This window comes from Ochlerotatus camptorhynchus, unplaced genomic scaffold (assembly GCF_037179485.1).
Source record: "Ochlerotatus camptorhynchus isolate MF236.1 unplaced genomic scaffold, CSIRO-AGI_Acam_v1.1 ptg000085l, whole genome shotgun sequence".
NCBI classification, from domain to species: domain Eukaryota; kingdom Metazoa; phylum Arthropoda; class Insecta; order Diptera; family Culicidae; genus Ochlerotatus; species Ochlerotatus camptorhynchus.
Genome location: NW_027040575.1, coordinates 690,297 through 698,379, shown reverse-complemented (window position 1 = coordinate 698,379; position 8,083 = coordinate 690,297).

Sequence of the window (8,083 nt, the reverse complement as noted above, 5' to 3'; positions counted from 1 at the left end):
CCACGAACCCTTCTTAAAGCAAAGCCGACAGTTTCAATAAATCCGGTTGGAGATGACCAGTATTGGCATCACGGCTTTTAACCTTGTATTGAAAAAGCTTTTAGTGGATCCAATAAGCATTTTTTACATCTTGATTACAAGCGAAAATAGGAGGATCGCTTGGAATGTTGACTTTTTGACAGGTGGTCATGGTTTTTGTTTTGTTTTGATTCGCTGTATCGAATAAAACCAGCAAGCTAGTTATATAGCTTAAATATAACTTAACGCTCTCAATTTGGACTACGAAATGCTAAGATACAACCATTAGGTTTATGTTATGCTATAGAATTCCAATCTAGGAGAATATGTTATATTGAGGTATTTTTAAGGAGTAGCAAGTTATAACGAAAAAAAATGTCGCCGTATGAACAAATTTCACACAGTATGAATAATTACGCTTTAATTGATAGGCAATAAAACACTTTCATACATCCATGTATAATTAAATTATATATGTGACTGGTTATTGCTCAACAGTAGTAACAGTTTTGTACTAAATAGATAATCTTTGAATGACTCTTTAATGCATGGTGCTAATGCAGACAAATTAAAAATATCCCTATATTTTAGCATTCATATGGCGCACTAAATTTATGCTCCTATGTGGTATAATATTCACCATAAATATTGCACGGCATGCTGTGAAGCATATACAGGTTGGTTTAAAATTATAATAAAATCGTCTTATTTTCAATGTACAATAATATCAGCTATTATAACCAACTGACGAGGATCATGATTTCACATCAAACATCGAAAGAATAAAACCACAATAAAATATTTCTCAATATTAACTATCATCCAAAAACCCCAACTTAAAACCTTCAAAGTTGTCAAAATGTTTTGCGTATCATGTTTTATCAACTTCTTCAGGAGCGATTTATGCGGTTGTAATATAGTTTTATGGTAGTCATTAGAAGGCTGTTAAAACTTTCTGACCTGGAGGAGGTTTTATGTTTTCATTTTTAGCAATCACGTCTAGAGTGTGATAAAACTGACATAAATCCTATGCTCCTAAAGTAGTTCGCATATCAAGTTTTAATGACTGCATTAAAACTGGGCCAATTGGCCATGACATGGCTGTATTGCGGTTCTCAGGAGATTTTTAAAGCAATGTGGTCGTCAGTGAAGGTTTTATAATTTGGTTATATCAACTGCTATAAAACTTAAATAAAACAAAAATTGTTGCTTGGGGCAGTTCAACAGGCAACTGCAGGCATTTTCACATAACATTATTTGAATATTGCATACACACTTAGAAAAATTGATGTAATTTTAAATGCTCTGAGACTGACATATACGAGCGTCAAATTTGACATAAAATTGAGTCATAATAGACCCGAAACTCAAGTAAATCAAACGTAGTTTTCGTCGAGAATCGAACTTTTCAGTCTCGGGGACCTTTAATTTTACGTTTAGGGTTTGTGTATTCTCTTACCGGGTGCTTTTTGGAGTTATTTCGGTGTTGTGAGAGATTATGCTGTTTCGTAATAGAGGTTTCTAATCGATAAAATTCGATAGTAGTCAAGCTGGCTCGATCTCTTCTTTCTAGGAAGATTTTCACTTGGACTCGCCCTGGGGGGCAGTCTCATCCGCATCTGCATGGACTAACAGACACCCAACTCCATCAGACCTTGAAGTCATCAAACAGTTTGAAAACAATTTTGGATTGTGGCATATCCCACATAGGAATGATGAGTCTATTTCGGATTTGAGAACGGTTTTCACTCAAGTTCATACTATTCCTTATGTTTTAGGAAAAAATACGAAGAGAATTATTCGTCACGGTTTCGAAGAAATTCTCGAATTTTTCGCTAAAAACGACCTATCAAGTGGCGCACAACCCGAGCAAAGTTTATGAACAAATTGAATACAAAATTTGTTGTTGTGATGTTAAAATTTTTGATTACTTATTTTGATCTCATTTTGGTTGACTTAACGGTTAACACATTAAAAATGAGAGCAAATTTTTACACTGTTGAATCAAATGGAAAACTAATCCTGCGTTCAGTAAAATCAATTTGATTACTGATTTTGAATTCAATGATTTTAAAATTTGCTACCAAAATGAGTTTTTATTTTGATATGACATATGACATATTTAGTTTTCAATCTGCTGTAAATTTATATCAAATTGATTTTTGATTTTTTTTTTTATTGCTTTCAAAACTAGTTTTCATTAGGATGAATAATTAAAAACAAATTTAAATGCTTTTTTTTATTTTCACTTTAATTTAATATCTTATAAAGTAATTGAATACAAATTCATGTATACAGGCTAACATTGTTAGGTTAGGTTTTCTTTATTACGGAGGCTTTCAGCTGGTTCACTTCCGCGTGAACAAAAACAATGTTCAACAAGTTTACATATTCCTGAAACTAAACTTAACTTCCATCAAAAGTTTCTAATGAGCCAAATATGTGCATATTTGGAATATATTAATATATTTGGAATATATTGAAAAAAAAAAACAGAGCAATCTGACAAATTAGTTCAACATGCAGTTATTAAAATATAAAATCGAGTCATTACTCAAAAATCGAAAACAAAACTTATTGGCGTCTCCTAATGTTGCTTATGACCATCTGCATTAGTCGGTCAAATCCATCAGCGACTTTGTATGCAGTTGCACTTCCATCATGTACATAAGTGCGTCAATCCAGCAGGCAAGCTAAAAAAAATGAGAGTTTAAACTAAGTAAACATATTTTACCGATGGATTATTTACCATTAACAAACTTAACCGTTTCCTCTTCCAACGCGACACGAACTACAGCTGGAACTGCTGCTGAAATATTAGTTCCGGCGACTTCATCTTCCAACACGGTGCCAACAACAGATTGAACTGCTACTGATCTACTCGGTCCGGCAACTTGATCTTCCTTTTTTTTGAGCTTTCATTTTAAGGGTGCCCTGCAGGATTTTTGGATGCTCTTCTTGTAACCGACCTGCCTTCAAACCCCACCACACCACCAGCATTCATTAAAAACTTGATGAACAAGTAGTCGCTGTTCCCCGCTTCCATATACATTCTCAGTATCATTTCGCTGGTGGGAATCCTTTTTCATCTCTAAATGGTTTTACCGGAGTAGGTAGAACTGTTGAAACCAGGGCCTGTTGTAGTTTTGCGTGAGATGTTTTAAGGGTGTGTATCTTCTTCTTGAGGTTTGCCATTTTTTTCTTTTGCTTGCTCTAATTCTGCTCGTAGGTCAATCACCTGTGCCTCCAACTGGTCTTCATTATCGAGGCTTGCCACCTCTGGCTTGCGCTAGTTCCGCACTAAGTTCAATCACCTGGGCCCCCAGTTGATCCACTTTCGCTTGTAGCCCACAGGCGCATACTGAAATATTGATAGTAAATAATATAAGTTAAGGATAATCTTTCAGAATGACGAATCTGCTTTTGTAAACAGTGACTTCTCTCGATAATTTCTAGAAAGTCGAGGCTCGCTCACTCAAATCAACATCACTATCGGGTAGAAGAAGACTACTGGTTTGCGTGGGCATGCCTTGAATTTCGAGAAATCATCGAGAGAAACCATTGTTTACAAAAGCTGTTACGCCCTAATTCTACCTGTATCTAGGATTTATAGTTTTAATAGAAATTAAAATGAAAAAAAAACCTTCCTGATCGGTCGGCTCAAGAGCTTCTGTTGCTTCCTCTAGAATTTCCTGGTTCTCACGGCCACCACAAAATGTAACGGCCGATGAATATGTGGCATCCGAGCATGAATCGCTTTCGACATTTTCATGGGGGAGGAGTATCTCATCTAACAGTTCTGCTGTAGCGCTAAATGGCAACGTTTCCGTGGATTTTCCGATGCTTTTTCGATATCCTGTGCGTGGTTTTTTTGTGGAGTGCTATAATAAAAAAGCAGAAGTGAGGTTATATAAAAAAGTATTTGTTTACAATTACTTACACTTGTTTCGCTGAATTCCTCCTGTAAGATTTATTCGTTTTGTGCTTTATCCAGCACCCGTTTTTAGGGCAGCTTTATGCCGTTTCTGGCCATTTTTAGTTTAATTTTAAACGTTCCAGAATGAGCAACCGTGAAAAACGTTTTAACACACGTGAAAACTGAAAAAGACTATAGTTCTTCTTGTGCAGAGTAGGTTGTCTGTACCTATTTTACAGTTCACTACTCCTAACGTGAACATGAAACATATATGAGAAAATGTCTTGAGCCTCTTTAGGCTGAATTTATAAAGAGACGGCATCTCAAAATTGGAACAATCGATTGTCTATCAAAATCATAGAAAAAGTTATTCCAATCGAGCAGAATACCTGTCATATGGATAAGATGTCAGCCTCAGCCTCTTTAATGTTGATGTTAGTTGACGAAGATGAGCTACAATAATCGTTATATTTAATGGTGATCAAAGTTGAGCATTCGTGGTTCAAACAAGAACAATAATGATAGTTCTGCCTCCACCTGTCACATTCTTTGATGGAATTTAAACATTAAATTTTAAATTGCATGTATTATTTTAACCAATCATTTTATATAAATTTGGTTTTTACTCCGGGGAAGAAACAATTGGGTGAAACATAAAATTTATTTTAATTTTTTTTTTTGTAATTTTCGTTTTTAACTTTTTTTTCCTTCGTAGTGAAAACCAAATATAATTAAAATGCTTAGTTAAAAATATAAGCAATTTACAATTTAATATCTACATTTGCCCAAAGAGTTTGACAGATGGAGGCAAAACTATCATCACAATGATAGTTTTTGCTTGAACCACAAATGTTCAGCTTTTCATCGCCAATAATCTGGCGGATTGTATCTCTGGAACCAATTTGAAGTTTCAGATATTGGAACCTTTTTGACATTTCAATGGTACTGTTTACATTAACCTTTCTGACTTTTATAGCACGCACACTTGTGTTAACCCATTTTCAAGTGCAAAGTTTGTTATCGTCATTTTCGCCATCCATGTTTCACCAAAGTATGTTTTACTGCAATGGAAAACTCAACAGAGTCATAAAAACTATGCTGGTTTTATGCTTTCATGATTGATTCTGTTGGTTTTTGCCTTTGAGCTTAAAATTATGAATGTGTTATGGAAAAGAATTAATATTTTTTATGAGATTACAATGCTTGACGATCGATAAAAGCAGTAGCTGCATTTGTTGCTTCTAAATGGTTGGCTCCTGGGAGGGAGGAGCAGATAGAACACACGGAATTCATCGTATACTTGTTCTACTGAAAATTTGTGCCATTGAAATCAAATCAAAACAGGCGTAGCAAAATAGCGTGTTTTGTTTTGAGCGTGTATTGATTATTTGAGATTGTTCAGTGTGCAGTGAGAAACTGTACTTTCCTGATTGGTATTTTACTATGGCACTAGATGTTTTGACCTTGATTAATAATATCTTTAAATATTGATTTATGTGTATTTCGAATGAATTAAAAAAAAACAGTGTTCCATTGAACAAAATATCTGGAAACAACAGTTTGCTATAAATTAATTTGCACAAGAATTCAATACCGCCTTGTGTATTCCTGTTCAACTGTAAGAAAAGCATCATAAAATTCCTTGGCTTCCAATGACAGCTCGTGACAGCATCCGTCTGGCTCCCGTTTGACAGTTCCCACTAGCTCCCAAGTGACAAGCACATTGAGTGCAGTACCCAGACAACCAGAATGCACGTATATTCAAAGCTGTTTTCGTGATATACAAACATATATAAAAACAAAAAATTCGTATAGAATGCAAAGAAATGGCTTATACGTACAAAAGTGGAGGCCATATACGTGCATATTTTAATTTAATTTTAAACAAGTTGATTTAATATCATATACGATTTAATCTGTAATAACAAATTCATTTTGAAAAGTCTTACGATGTAATCCGATTTAATTTGTGATACAGTACGATGGAAAATGAGTCATCGCATATTGGTCGGAAATTTGCATTCTATACGATTTAACTTAAACATAATGCGTGTTCGCACCCCTCCGGTGCGAATGAAAAACGATTTTCAAAAGTAGGTCTTTTGACGGACAAACTCAACTAAAATATATTCAAAATTAACAACTATTTACATTAAACAAACTTACAATCGACAACTTACAATTTAGTTTTTCAACGCCTGCAACTCCTCAATGCTAATCTACCTTCGGCGGACTTAGCGAGGTCCTATCAATTAATTAAATAAAAGACACTGAACAACATGTCACCTTTACATAATATTTAACTTACGGTAATTGAACAGTAATACACTGAAACCTCCGTTTACGAAGTCTTTTTTTACGCAGTATTCAATTTACGTCCCTCTTTTTACGAAGTAAATCCCAAATAACGAGGTTTTTTTTTACGAAGTAAATCCCAAATAACGAGTTTTCTTTTTACGAAGTAAATTCCAAATAACGAGTTTTTTTTTGTGATTTTGGGAAACTGGGATATACTGTGAAATACCCCACAATATGGGTATTGTTGGAATCGGAGTGACGTGTAGGGACCGGAAATCGATGTCTGTCGCCATTTTGAAATCCAAGATGGCGGCTTCCGGTTACAGAAAAATTTGGACATTCTGCCAAATACCCCACAATATGGGTATTTTTGGAATCGGAGTGACGTGTAGGGACCGGAAATCGATGTCTGACGCCATTTTGAAATCCAAGATGGCGGCTTCCGGTAACATAATAACTTCGAAATTCTGTCAAATACCCCACAATATGGGTATTTTTGGAATCGCAGTGACGTGTAGGGACCGGAAATCGATGTCTGACGCCATTTTGAAATCCAAGATGGCGGCTTCCGGTAACATAAAAACATGGAAATTCTGTCATATGCCCCACAATATGTGTATTTTTGGAATCAAGGTGACGTGTAGGGACCGGAAATCAATATCTGACGCCATTTTGAAATCCAATATGGTGGCTTCCGGTAACATAATAGCTTCGAAATTCTGCCAAATACCCCACAATATGGGTATTTTTGGAATCAAGGTGACGTGTAGGGACCGGAAATCAATATCTGACGCCATTTTGAAATCCAAGATGGCGGCTTCCGGTTACATAAAAACTAGGAAATTCTGTCATATACCCCACAATATGGGTATTTTTGGAATCAGGGTGACGTGTAGGGTCCGGAAATCAATATCTGACACCATTTTGAAATCAAATATGGCGGCTTCCGGTAGAATAATAACTTGGAAATTCTGCCAAATACCTCACAATATGGGTATTTTTGGAATCGGAGTGATGTGTAAGAACTGGAGATCGATGTCTGACGCCGTTTTGAAATCCAAGATGGCGGCTTCCGGTAGCATAATAACTTCGAAATTCTGCCAAATACCCCACAATATGGGTATTTTTGTAATCGGAGTGACGTGTAGGGACCGGATATCGATGTCTGACACCATTTTGAAATCCAATATGGCGGCTTCCGGTTACAGAAAAATTGGCAAATACCACCACGTCACCCCGATTCTTAAGATACCCATATTGTAGGCTATTTAACATTATTTTTATGTCTATATTTTAGCGGAAGTCGCCATATTGAATTTCAAAATAGCGTCAAACATGGGTTTTCAGTCCTAATAAGTCACCCCGATTCCAAAAAACCCATATTGTGGGGTATTTGACAGTATTTCTCAGTGTTTCTGTAACCGGATGTCAATATCTTGGATATCTAAATGGCGTCACACATGGATTCTCGGTTCTCACAGGTCACTCCGCTTCCAAAAATATCCATATTGTTGTGTATATAACGGTATTTTTCTGTTTTCCTGTAACCAGAAGCTTCCATATTGTATTTCAAAATGGCGTCAGACATTGATTTCCAGTCCCTACACGTCACCCTGATTCTTAAGATACCCATATTGTGGGTTATTTAACATTATTTTTCTGTTTTTATGTAACCGGAAGCCGCCATCTTGGATTTAAAAATGGCGTCAGATATTGATTTCCGGTCCTTACACGTCACTTTGATTCCAAAAATACCCATATTGTGGGGTATTTGACAGAATTTCCAATTTTTTATGTTACCGGAAGCCACCATCTTGGATTTCAAAATGGCGTCAGACATCGATATCCGGT